The sequence below is a fragment of the Macaca fascicularis genome, chromosome 9 (genome assembly GCF_037993035.2).
Source record: "Macaca fascicularis isolate 582-1 chromosome 9, T2T-MFA8v1.1".
In the NCBI taxonomy this organism is placed as follows: domain Eukaryota; kingdom Metazoa; phylum Chordata; class Mammalia; order Primates; family Cercopithecidae; genus Macaca; species Macaca fascicularis.
The window spans coordinates 28510951-28525373 of NC_088383.1; the positions used below are offsets into that span (position 1 = coordinate 28510951).

The 14423-nt window shown below is 41.6% G+C and overlaps 1 protein-coding gene across 5 annotated transcripts in view; it reads right to left on the reverse strand.

The window, feature by feature from the left end:
- Positions 1-14423, reverse strand: part of ODAD2 (outer dynein arm docking complex subunit 2) — a 194749-nt gene that overhangs the window by 56655 nt on the left and 123671 nt on the right. The window lies entirely within an intron of this gene.

The window sequence follows — 14423 nt, forward strand, 5'->3', positions numbered from 1 at the left end:
TGGGGAGTGAGGTGAGAGGGGAGTGAGGTGAGTGGGGAGTGAGGTGAGAGGGGAGTGAGGTGAGTGGGGAGTGAGGTGTGAGTGGGGAGTGAGGTGAGTGGGGAGTGAGGTGTGAGTGGGAAGTGAGGTGAGAGTGGGGAGTGAGGTGAGAGGGGAGTGAGGTGAGTGGGGAGTGAGGTGAGAGTGAGGAGTGAGGTGAGAGGGGAGTGAGGTGAGTGGGGAGTGAGGTGAGTGGGGAGTGAGGTGTGAGTGGGAAGTGAGGTAAGAGTGGGGAGTGAGGTGAGAGGGGAGTGAGGTGAGTGGGGAGTGAGGTGAGAGTGAGGAGTGAGGTGAGAGGGGAGTGAGGTGAGTGGGGAGTGAGGTGAGAGTGAGGAGTGAGGTGAGTGGGGAGTGAGGTGTGAGTGGGAAGCGAGCTGAGAGGGGAGTGAGGTGAGAGGGGAGTGAGGTGAGTGGGGAGTGAGGTGTGAGTGGGGAGTGAGGTGAGTGGGGAGTGAGGTGTGAGTGGGGAGTGAGGTGTGAGTGGGGAGTGAGGTGTGAGTGGGGAGTGAGGTGTGAGTGGGGAGTGAGGTAAGAGTGGGGAGTGAGGTGAGAGGGGAGTGAGGTGAGTGGGGAGTGAGGTGAGAGTGAGGAGTGAGGTGAGAGGGGAGTGAGGTGAGTGGGGAGTGAGGTGAGAGTGAGGAGTGAGGTGAGAGGGGAGTGAGGTGAGTGGGGAGTGAGGTGAGAGTGGGGAGTGAGGTGAGAGTGGGAAGTGAGGTGAGAGTGGGGAGTGAGGTGAGAGTGGCGAGTGAGGTGAGTGGGGAGTGAGGTGAGTGGGGGGCGAGGTGAGAGTGGCGAGTGAGGTGAGTGGGGAGTGAGGTGTGAGTGGGGAGTGAAGTGAGTGGGGAGTGAGGTGAGTGGGGGAGTGAGGTGTGAGCGGGGAGTGAGGTGTGAGTGGGGAGTGAGGTGTGAGTGGGGAGTGAGGAGAGTGGAGAGTGAGGTGAGAGTGGGGAGTGAGAAGAGTGGGGAGTGAGGTGAGAGTGGGGAGTGAGGTGTGAGTGGGGAGTGAGGTGTGAGTGGGGAGTGAGGTGTGAGTGGGGAGTGAGGAGAGTGGGGAGTGAGGTGAGAGTGGGGAGTGAGGTGAGTGGGGAGTGAGGTGAGCGGGGAGTGAGGTGTGAGTGGGGAGTGAGGTGAGTGGGGAGTGAGGTGAGTGGGGAGTGAGGTGAGAGTGGGGAGTGAGGTGAGTGGGGAGTGAGGTGAGTGGGGAGTGAGGTGAGAGTGGGGAGTGAGGTGGGAGTGAGGTGAGAGTGGGGAGTGAGGTGAGAGTGGGGAGTGAGGTGTGAGTGGGGAGTGAGGTGAGTGGGGAGTGAGGTGAGTGGGGAGTGAGGTGTGAGCAGGGAGTGAGGTGTGAGCGGGGAGTGAGGTGTGAGTGGGGAGTGAGGTGAGTGGGGAGTGAGGTGAGAGTGGGGAGTGAGGAGAGTGGGGAGTGAGATGAGTGGGGAGTGAGGTGAGAGTGAGGTGAGAGTGGGGAGTGAGGTGAGAGTGAGGTGAGAGTGGGGAGTGAGGTGAGTGGAGAGTGAGGTGGGAGTGAGGTGTGAGTGGGGAGTGAGGTGGGAGTGAGGTGTGAGTGGGGAGTGAGGTGGGAGTGAGGTGTGAGTGGGGAGTGAGGTGAGAGTGGGGAGTGAGGTGAGAGTGAGGTGAGAGTGGGGAGTGAGGTGAGTGGAGAGTGAGGTGGGAGTGAGGTGTGAGTGGGGAGTGAGGTGTGAGTGGGGAGTGAGGTGGGAGTGAGGTGTGAGTGGGGAGTGAGGTGAGAGTGGGGAGTGAGGTGAGAGTGGGGAGTGAGGTGAGTGGGGAGTGAGGTGTGAGTGGGGAGTGAGGTGAGTGAGGTGTGAGTGGGGTGTGAGTGGGGAGTGAGGTGAGTGGGGAGTGAGGTGTGAGTAGGAGTGAGGTGTGAGTGGGGAGTGAGGTGAGTGGGGAGTGAGGTGTGAGTGGGGAGTAAGGTGTGAGTGGGGAGTGAGGTGAGAGTGGGGAGTGAGGTGAGTGGGGAGTGAGGTGAGAGTGGGGAGTGAGGTGAGAGTGGGGAGTGAGGTGAGTGGGGAGTGAGGTGAGAGTGGGGAGTGAGGTGAGTGGGGAGTGAGGTGAGTGGGGAGTGAGGTGAGTGGGAGTGAGGTGTGAGTGGGGAGTGAGGTGTGAGTTGGGAGTGAAGTGAGTGGGGAGTGAGGTGTGAGTGGGGAGTGAGGTGTGAGTAGGGAGTGAGGTGAGAGTGGGGAGTGAGGTGAGAGTGGGCTCTTTCTGGTGTCCCAGGTGTGGGCCAAGGAAAAGGATATGTCAGAAGATCCTGAGGTCAGATCTCCTGCTTCCCTGAGGTCGTATGGGGGTGAGTGTAATGTCCACCAATCACTTGGCTCTATCATTTTCTCAAATAAAAATAATTCACATCTTTTGCCTCCCAGCGGTGTATCAGGCGTGGTACTACGCACTTCACATAAGTTATTTCAGTTAAACCTCACAGGAATCATGCAAAATGGGTATTATTTCCATTTTAGATTTTTAAAAGTGAGGCTCAAAGAGATTGAACCTTATAAACTAGATTGTATCCCTCATGAAGGTAGGCACTATGTCTTACTCAACTGAGTGATCATTAGAAACCGTAAATCTGATCATCTCATCTCCACGCTCACCAAATTCTTCCACAGCGCCCCCTACCCTTAGGATAAAATTCAAACTCCACAACGTTGTTTGCAAACCCTTCAAGGTGCACCCCTGGTTTATCTCTCCAGCCTCAACTTCCCTGCCTTGACATCTCTTCTCCAACCTCCCCTACACACACCCTGAGCCAGTGGCTCCCTATATGAGCTAATAATAACAACCCTGGCACTCATTCCCTGAGAATGTGATTCATTAAGTCTGGGTGAGGTCCATTAAAATATTTGTATTTTAAAAAGCTCTCCAGCCAGTATTGGGAACACTGCTTTATGAATTAGTCCTCAGGTTTCATGTCCTCAAATGTGCAGTCTCCACGAGTCTGCACAAAGCTTTTCTGTCTATCTTCCTCTTAGCTTGGGAATGCCTACGCATCTTCAGCTGCCAATTAAGGTATGCTTTTCTTCAAGAAACCATTCCTGAACCTGAAGTCTGGGTTAAGCGGCATCTTCCATCATACCTGGTTCTTGTGTATTACAGCATCTATTCACTCCTCGTAGTTGTGGTTTCTTTGTTTGCCTTTGACCCTGAACTGTAAGTTCCAGGAGGGCTAGGACTCTTTCTGTCTCGTTCACTGTTGTATGCCTGGTACCTATGCCACTTTCTAGCAGTTAGTAGATACTCAATTAACTGATACTCATTCATTGAATTTTATTGTTTGCAAACTCATAGCCTTAAAAGAAAACTTTCACTGTGGGTACAACAAACCAAACTAAATTCCTACTAAATGGTGAAGGCAGGACATGACTCGGGTTCCACCCAAGTGTGAGGGCAAAGCCACCTTCTCTGTGTAACATGTTGCCTTACGTGATTGCTGAGAGAAGTGACAGCAGCAATATTGGTGGCCCGGTTCTCAATACCAAATCTAAATACAATTTCTGATAGTTAGGACATACTTCTAAATTCTGTTGTATTCATAAGCTTATTTGGAAAATAGTTAATTGCTGTTCTTTGTAAAATTCTACAATAAAGATTTTTATGTAGTACTAAAGAAATTATTATATTTTCAATTGTCTTCTATACTGTTACTTTATTACAATTCTATGCATTAGGATGCTCTCAAATCAAAATGCTATAAACACGAATGTATTAACCTTGAAATATCCAACGCTACTTAATTCTAATTACCCTTTGAGGCAGTTAGTGGTGGTAGTTGGAGCAGTAGTATTTGCATGTCACAGATGAAGAAAACCCAGAGGAATAAATTAACATGTAAAGGGTAAAGTGACAGAGTGGCAGAAGCAGGATTTGATTCCAGATCTGTCTGAACCCAGAGCCCCTTCACAATATTGAGATTTGTAAATCCTAACCATATACTTGGCTCAAATGAGGCCATGCACATGTAAATTCAAAAGCAGAAACAGCAGCTCTTGGAATTTCAGGGGACTTCAAAAGCATAGCCCCAAAGCTCAACTTTTCCAAGGATCACCTTGGTCCAACTGTGTTGCTATAAAGGAATACTTTATAAATTACTGGGTAATTTATAAAGACGATAAGTTTATTTGGTTTATGGTTCTGCAGGCTTTACAAGAAACATGGTATTAGCATCTGCTTCTGGTGAGGGCCTCAGGAAGCTTCTATTCATGGTAGAAGGTGAAAGGGAGCAGGCATCACATGGTAAAAGGAAGGAGGCAAGAGATGGGAGGGAGGTACCAGACTTTTTAAAAGACTTTTAACAATCAGTTCTGGTGGGAACTAATAGAACAAGAACTCACTCATTACGAAGCTGGCACCAAGGCATTCATAAGGGATCAGCCCCCTCGCCCAAAACTCCTCCCATTAGGCCCTACTCCAACAATGGGGATCAAATTTCAACATGAGGTTTGGAGGGGAAAATATCCCAACTATCTCAGTGATGTTGTATGTGTCAATAGTCTCATACATTTGTCAATAACAAAATCACAGAACTTCTTTTTTTTCTCAAGAAAAATGGGAGGAATTCTGGACAGATGATAGTGGCAAAGTGTTTGAATCTTACTCTCCCTATGAAAACAGTGCAGATAGTAGAGCAAAACAAAAAAACACAATGGACAATATACACCATAGTAGGTGAACGAAGTATCCACACTGACCCCAAAGCACAAGCAGACTTGGAGGGACAAATTAGCAACCACAGTGGGAAGGCAGAGGCATTTGGGAAGGTCTTGAGAGCCAAGAAACCCCAAAGGGCCATGAAATTCTCACTGGAAAGTTCCAGAACGGCAAGAGAAGCAGCTGGGAATGGACTTTTCAGGCTGTGATGAACTGATAAGACTACAACACCACAAAGTCTGATGGTGCTGGGGCATTCTGTTAGGCCTGAGTTCCATGAATTCGTAAAACTACAAACTGAAGCCTTTTCTGGGACAAAGCCCTGCACGGAAGAGAAACTACAAGGAATTGCATCATCCAAATTGAGCAAGGCAGGGACACTGGGATGAAGGACTAAGAAAGTTCAGATAAAAAGAAACGGTGGAAGCAGAGGGGCCAGAATGCACCCTGCATCACTGTGAAGATGACCACAGAATCCTGGGAATCAAGAAAGTAGCAGTGCCATCCTGGTCCACATCTCCCTTCTAAAAGACCAGGGAAACTCATTTCACTTACAAATGAGCAAGGGCCAGGTGCGGCGGCTCACGCCTGTAATCTCAGCACTTTGGGAGGCTGAGGCAAGCAGATCACTTGAGGTCAGGAGGTTGAGACCAGCCTGGTCAACACAGTGAAATCCCGTCTCTACTATAATACAAAAATTAGCTGGGCATGGTGGCGTGCACCTGTAATCCCAGCTATGGAGTCGCTTGAATTCGGGAGGCAGAGGTTGCAGTGAGCTGAGATTACGCCACTGCACTCCAGCTTGGGTGACAGAGCAAGACTCTGTCTCAAAAGAAAAAAAAAAAAAGGAACATAAAAAAGACTCCAGTCAATTTCCATATAGAGTTATTATAAGAAATAAAAAACATGAACAGACACTTCTCAAAAGAAGACATTTCTGCAGCCAACAAACATGAAAAAATGCTCAACATCACTGATTGTTAGAGAAATGCAAATCAAAATCAATGAGGTACCATCTCATGCCAGTCAGAATGATGATCATTAAAAAGTCAAGAAACAACATGTTCTTGAGTCTGTGGAGAAATAAGAACGCTTGAACACTGTTGGTGGGAGTGTAAATTAGTTCAACCATTGTGGAAGACAGTGTGGTGATTTCTCAAGGATCTAGAACCAGAAATACCATTTGACCTAGAAATCCCATTACTGAGTATATACCCAAAGTAATATAAATCATTCTATTATAAAGATACATGCACACATGTTTATTGCAGCACTATTCACAAGAGCAAAGACATGGAATCAACCCAAACACCCATCAATGATACACTGGATAAAGAAAATATGGTACATATATATACCGTGGAATATTATGCAGCCATAAAAAGGAATGAGATCATGTCCTTTGCAGGTACATGGATGAAGCTGGAAGCCATCATCCTCAGCAAACTAACACAGGAACAGAAAACCAAACAATACATGTTCTCACTCATAAGTGGGAGCTGAACAATGAGAACACATGGACACAGGGAGGTGAACAACACACACTGGGGCCCGCTGGGGCACAGAGGGAGGGAGAGCATCAGGATAAATAACTAAGACATGCAGGGCTTAATACCTAGGTGATGGGTTAATAGGTGCAGCAAACCACCATGGCACACATTTACCCATGTAACAAACCTGCACATTCTGCACATGTATCTTGGAATTTAGAATAAAAGAAAAGAAAATAAAAATAAATAATAAAATAAAATTTCCCTGTAAACATAAAAAAAAAAGAGAATAAGGAGCAAAATCATGCTCTTATGTAATGAAAGCACATTAGAAAGACATGCCTACAAAACAGATGAAAACTGTAAGATAAAATTTCAATAGGAGCTAAAGGAAAATAATACAAGCAATGAGGGAAAAACCTAAATTAGAATTGCTGAAGGTGTAATTAGGTGATTAATTTGAAAAACAACTTTTTAAAAGACAGATGAAAGACATCCATAAAGAATTAAATATAAAATAAAAATGTATTTTTGAAATGAAGAGTGAACTAGAAGGAGCACAAGAACAAATAAAGATAATGGATAATCTTTTTCAATAGAAGATCTGAAAACTGAAAGGTAATGTAAAAATAGTTAACAAAAAATTCAAGGCGACAAATAGGCAGAGAAGTTCTAACACACGTATGTAAGAGTCCCCAAGAAAGAAAACAAACCTCTACAATAGGGCATATTTTAAAATCTAGAATAAAAAATCTTTCTCCTAAAATAAATAAAACCTGAGAGTATATTGAAAAGTTATATATTTGGAAAAATTGACCCAGAATGGGGTAATGTAAAGATATATTCTGGTATAACTTCTGGACTTAAAAAAAAAAAATTCTATAATCAGCCAAGCAAAAAGACCAAGTCACTTTTTTTTTTTTTTTTTTTTGAGATGGGGTTTCGTTCTTTGCATGATCTCAGCTCACTGCAACCTCTGCCCCCCAGGTTCAAGTGATTCTCCTGCCTCAGCCTCCTGAGTAGCTGGGATTACAGGCGCATGCCACCACACCCAGCTAATTTTTGTATTCTTAGTAGAGATGGGGTTTCACCATGTTGGCCAGGCTGGTCCCGAACTCTTGACCTCAGGTGATCCACCCACCTCGGCCTCCCAAAGTGCTAGCATTACAGGCATGAGCCACCATGCCCGGTCAACGAAGACACTTCTAAGGGAAAGAGTAAGACATTATCATTAGACTTTCCAATAGTAATGTTTGATGATGAGGGGAAGGGAGTGATACCTCTAAGCTACTCCAGGAAAGAAAATGCAAATCGATGTTCTAAAATTGAGTCAAAATGACCTTCAAAGTAAAATATATAGATATATAGTTGAAAATATAAAACTTTTATAAACATGGAAGGTTTCTAGGAATGATGTTAACACATGCCCTTGACTTGAGAATGAATGTCAGATCTCCAAAAAGTCTAGAAGGCCATTAACAAAAGGGCCGTCAATGTCTTAAAATCCTCTATTGGTTTCATTTTTCTTCAGAATAATCATTGGCATGACATTCAGGCATTTTCCTGATCTGACCCAACCTCACTCTCTTCTCTCCCAGTCTTCTCTTTGGCATAATCTACACTCCAGCCTTCTGGGATACTGTCTCCTAAAGTTCCCGGTTCCTGTACATCTTTGAATCTCTTATTTTCTTTACTGGGATTCCCTTTCAAACTCCCACAAACTCCTACTTAGCCCTGCAAACTCTAACTCAGCTTCTAATAGCAGCCAATTATTTGCCCAGGGCCCAATTACAGACAATGAGGTCTGAGACGATGTCTCCGAGGAATCCTCTGGGAGTTCTCCTCCTTATAAGGCAGGAATCATCACAGGTCACAGCAAGGAATGGCAAAATTGAAAGGAAAATTTCAATTTTCCTTTCAGGGTCAGCTACACTTTGGTTTGTCCAGGGTCAGCTACACTTTGGTTTGTCCAAGTGCACTTTCCAGTATGCTTACCGTGTTACAACTTATCTCCTCTATATGCGCGCTGCCTGATGACCTTTTTGAGCTGCAGAATTGACTAATCCTAAAATCTGATGTGGTCATTTACAGCTAAGGGCATCTGTAGTCTTTTGTTCTTCATATTGTAATAATTTTCTTACAGATACTTCCCCCATTAATTATTGGGATCTTCCAGGCCAAAGAGACCCAGTCTTCTTGGTCTTTGATTCTCCCTTGGGATATAGACTTATGTCTATCACTCAGTGAACATTCAATAAATATTTGTTGAACGGTGAAAAATAAAAAAGGGGATTTTAACTTTAAAATACTTAGCCATAGTTACAAACACTTAAAAGGAACAGAGTATTAGCTATGTCTGATGGAATATAAATTGATGAAATCAGTTCAACAAGCCAAATTCCAAATCAGTTTTGCTCCTCTGGAGTTGACCTCACAGCGTCTAATGACTTCCCAGTTCTCTGGTTGCTTCATCAGTAGGGACGATCAACCATAGAACTGGGGCCGTACTGGGAAAAATGACAAAAGTGATCACATATGCCTCCGATCCAAGAACTTCCTAAGGTGCGTGGTATGAGATACCAGGAGCCAAAGTCCCAGTGAGATCATGGACACAGCTCAACAGGGTCCCATAAGGTTCCTAACGGTTCCTAATCCATGGGACAAGGAAACGTTAGTCTCAAAACCCTGCAGGTCCCTCCAAAGTTTATTTGTTTTGAAGGTGAGATTTCTTTCTTTTCTTTTCTTTTCTCCTTTTTAGATTTAAAGATTTTAAACATATGACGTCTTCCCTCACATAGTTTCTATGGAAAGGGAGGCAGTATATCGAGGATGGAAAAAGTAATTATTCTGCCAAAACTGTCTTTCACTAATGCTGAACGACTGGGCAAATTCACCACATTTTCCACCTTCTCACATGTCTTAAAAACCTAGTCTTTGCCAGTTTCACCACTGGTACAATGTTGGTTATGCACAATTCAAATGTTCATGTGTAATGGCAAAACCCTTAGTAATAACAATGATAGTAAAAATAACAAAAGGTTAAGTTTTGCAATTTATAAAGGACTTCCACATGTATTATCTCATATGATCTTCACAACGTTGTCTTAAGGAGGCATGAAATTTTTGTCCTATAGACATAAAGACTTGAAGTTCATGAATAGTTAGTGGCAAAACAAAAAACTGACCTTAGATTTTCTGAAATCTTGTTTAACATTTTTTCACTATACTCTGTGCACTTAAGACTTGGAAGCACCCACAATTATTTATTAGATTAAACCTAGTTCACAGAGATTCAAAAGAATCTTCACTACTTATGAGATTAATAATCTTAAAAAAGGTGAAGTTATTTTACCAAGATCATCCCCTAAGACAAACAAAAAGTCATTGAGAAAGAGAATATGAAATGCCTTCATAATGGTACTAAAGTAAAGGTTGGATGGTTAAATAAGCAGGAAACGGTGTCAAGTTCAAAGGTAATAAAATCAAGTAGAATACACAAATATGATGAAAAATATAAAACAGCAAATACATTTGGTTAAAATTCAACTAATGGGGAAAATATTAAGACATTATTTACAGATTAATGAATAAAACAGAAAACTGGGTGTTTTGGCATAGAGCAATTAAATTAATGGGTATGAAATTCCTTCTCTTGCCTCCAGCGAAAAGCACTGGCAGTTTTCTGATGAGGTGAGATATACATAATGCAACTTTAAAGCACCTACAAGGCAAGCGTAACATGACTCAAGACAAAAATTTTTAACCAGGAGAGCTATAAAAACACCACTCTGGGCCATATAGAGACCACAGGATGCATAATATAGTATTTGAAAAAGAGTTTAAAATAGCACATCACATACAGAAATTTTTTAAATCCTACACTCACATTAGAATAGCATGTCAGAGAAGTGAAAACTGAACAGGCAAATCTTGCCCTCAAAAGCATATTTAATAAATTAAATCCTTTAAAAATTCTCAATACAGCCTATATATCCTCAAGCACAGAGAGTTTGTTTGTGTTCCTCTATCACAATAAGATCCTTGTTCTGTTCCCAGTAGTTAACAAGTCCTACAACTTAAAAAAAAATTATTGCTGATTTAGACTTACCTTAACCTACCAAATGTAGTACTTCAAAAATCAAAATTAGAATATCAATTATTACCCTTGTCCTTGTGAACCGAAGGAAAGGAAAATTAGCTTGGGTAAAGGAAATGATGCTGTTGTTATAGTCTAGATTTGCATAGCAAAAAACGCATTACCTGTTGACGGTAGCTTTATCCAATTGAACCACAAGAAAAGCAAAAAATAAATGGAATGGTTCTGATTTGTTTCTGCTTCTCTAGCCTGAGTTTAGATAACTTTCTTAAATATCACAGATAAGTGTGATTTTTCCATTTTACCATGCCCTGTGTTGATTCTGCTTTAGATGTAATATTCCATTAATGAGGAGATCTAAATTGTGAGATACCATTGTGTAACCAGAGGCTTAGAGTTAATTACATGACATTCTTAACCAATGATGTATTTGGAAGAACTTTATAACAAGTATAAGGTGCTAAACAAATGTAAGTCATATATTATCATAAAAGTTATTATTTATAAATCTATGTGTGTGTATCTATGCATACGTCTTTTATATAGGAATATATGTATATATTAAAGAATTGAAAATGTACATATATTTAAATGTCTTTCCTACTTATATTCAGTAACCCACAGATTAAGAAGAGTAAAGTAATCTCCTGTTCAGATTCAGACAGATGCTTCTAAACAGTGAGTTGTACAGATTAGGCAAAGAACAACACTTGAAACCATAATTACAAGAAAAAAATCTAACCATATGATGTATTATATTCCAAAAACAAAGAGTCTTCAATTTACGAAGAGATTGTTTTCCAAAAGTTTACTTGTTGGATCTGTTACATAACATTTTTCTGTAGACACGTGGTTAGCTTCCCAACTTGGTAGATAAGAGTCTACTAACTCATAATGGATGTAAACTATAACATTATATTAACTGTAACTAATCTTCATTTTTATGAATGCTCTCCTAATATTCCAAGCCAGCTCTCTGGTCTCCCTCATCCTTTCTGCTGTGTACCTTTAGCCAATTTTTACATTAAATAGTTTGCATAGGCCTACTCTCTCATTTATCGAAGTTCCTCTGAAAATAAATGCAGAGTTTAATGCAGAATTCCAGATGTGGTCCAACTAGAGCAGAGTATAGTGGAATTCTTATCTTCTGTGATTGAGACATGGTATTTCTGCTGGTGTGGCAAACTCCAGAAGCTATTTCAGCCTCATGTTACTCTATTTGTTCACATTAAGCTTTAAAGTCAGCTGAAATTCCTGTGTCTTTAACAAGTGAATTACTATACAGCCAGGACTCCCCTGTCCTGCCCCTATGGGATTTCTAGCTACTCTTTATTGCATTAATTAAGTTGAACAATTTTCATATAAAAGAGAACCTTTTAGATGTAAATTTCACCTTGTGAAACTTTTCTAAATCTATGTAATACTTAGAGAAACCAGTTGAGCTATCTGGATGTCTTGAAGTAAATAATTTATCTGAGCATTCTTATGTCTAAAACAATTCCTTTGGGAGGCAGAAAATATAGTTTTCAAGACAGTGGTTCTCAAATTTTACTCTATATTGGAATTGCCTGGAGAGTTTTAAAACTTCCTAAGTTCAAATGCTATGGTTTGAATGTTTACGTCCCCTCCAAAATTAATGTGTTGAAACTTAATTGCCAATGTAATAATATTAAGAGGTTGGACCTTTAGGAGACGATTAAGTCATGAGGATGGAGCTGTAGTGAGTGGAATTAATGTCTTTATAAAAGAAGCTACACATAGCAAGAGGCGCTATTGCCCTTCCCAATTCTGCCACGTGAGGACACAGCAACCAATCTTGGAAGCAGAGAGCAGCCCTCACCAGACACCAATGCCAGTGCCTTGATCTTGGACTCCCCAGCCTCCAGAATTGTAAGATATAAATTTCTGTTCTTTATAAATTATCCAGTCTGTGGTATTTTGTTATAGGAGCACAAATGGATCAAGTCACCCAAGTTGCACCAATACCAATTGATTCAGAATGTATTCATTGGTGGGTGCGGATGGGAGCCAGCATCATAAAGATTTCTACGTGAACCCAGTGCTTGGAAACTACTGGCTTAAGAGTTAAGTCCCATAGTGAAAAAATTTGGGAGCACATTCCAGCATCATCACTATTAGCAATGTGGCTTTCAGCAAACTACTTAACTTCCCTAAGCTTCAATTTCCTCATCTGTAAAATGGAGCTAATACGCTTTTACTCTTCAGGATTGTTAAAAAGATACATGTTAAACATATAGCAAGATGCCTGGCATATGATAATAGTGTTTATTATTATTATTTTTAGAAAGTATTTGTTACCAATAGTTTATACAACTAAAATAATCATTTTAATGAATAGCCACTTGAAATGTATTTGATTCCACATGTCATTAATCCTTATGAATGTGTTCAAAATATATAACTTGGATAACAATAAACATTGTACTGTATATTCAATGCCACTTTAAAACCCAAAGAAGGGCCAGGAGTGGTGGCTTATACCTATAATCCCAGCACATTGGGAGGCCAAGGCAGGAGAATTGAGACCAGCCTGGGCAACATAACAAGACTTCTGCTTTTACAAAAAAAATTAAAAATTAACTGGACATGGTGGCACGCACCTGTAGTCCCACTTACTTGGGAGGCTGAGGTGGGAGGATCACTTGAGCCCAGGAGTTTGAGGCTGCAGTGAGCTATAATCACATCATTGCACTCCAACCTGGGCAACAGAGCAAAATCCTGTCTCAAAAAAAAAACTGAAAAGAATGAGTTGGCAAAAATACACCCTTGACTATTATTAGATAGTAAGTTTATGTTTATATACCTAAAACCACTTTTATTCATTAATTCATTTATTCATTCAGTAAATTAGGAGTCTCAGAAATATAAGGTACTGTATGTTGTACATTGTGAGATTCAAAAATAAATAAAACCTAGATCAGTGATTCTCAGCACTGCTTTCACATTATAATCACTTGGGGTGATTTCTTAGAAATATGAATGCTCAAACTGGGCATGGTGGCTCACACCTGTAATCCCAGCATTTTGGGAGGTTGAAGTGGGCAGATTACTTGAGCCCAGAAGTTCGAGACAAGACTGGGCAACATGGTGAAATCCTTCTCTCCTGAAAGTACAAAAAAAATTAGCTGGGCATGGTGGCATGTGCCTGCAGTCCCAGCTACTCAGGAGGCTGAGGGGGGAGGATCACTTGAGCCCAGGAGACAGAGGTTGTATTGAGCCACAATTGCCCCATAGCACTCCAGCCTAGGTGACAGAGTCAGAACTTGTCTCAGAAAAAATAAAAAGATTAAAAAAAGAGAAAGAAGAAAGAAAGAAAGAAAGAAAGAAAGAAAGAAAGAAAGAAAGAAAGAAAGAGAAGAAAGAAAGAAAAGAAAGAAAGAAAAAGAGAGAGGGAGGGAGGGAGGGAGAGAGGGAGGGAGGGAGGGAAGAAAGAACAGATCTCATTCTCAATGATACAGATTTACTGAACAGGGAGAGGACTCTGGAATAAGAATTTCTTTTAAGCTCTCAAGTTTATTTTAATGTGTAGCCAGGGTAGAGGATTACTTATCTGGATAATTTCCAAAATGTGGTGTTGTTACCTCCAAAATTATAGCATAGTGTCAACAAGTGCATATATTTAGTTTAAGAATAAACAGAGAGGAAGCATGTCTGAAATGGTGGAATAGTGACTTCCAAAAATCTTATCCTCCATAACAAAAAGAACACTGGCAAAAAGTGGTAAAAATCAACATTTTCCAGAACTCTCAAATTTAATAAAAGGTTTGCAACAAACAGCATCTATTCAAGAAAAATGCCTGAATCTCAGTTAGAAAAATGAGCTTTGTAGTATTTTAACTTTCTCTATTCCAATCTCCCTCTCTCCAGCTCTATAGTAGCCTTGAAGATCAGCAACCTTGCAACCATGGAATCTGGGGACATCTGCAACCTAGAAACCACAGGAGGGACAGAATGGGTTTGGAGCCCCCCAAAAGCTCCGTTCTAAAATCTGCCTGTATGGCAATTCCTAGGAAAAGCACCATTCACAAGCCTTGTCTTTACTTGACCTAAGACTTCACACAGTGAGTAAAGTCTTATCCCTAGAGTGTTTGTTATACAAAATCAGT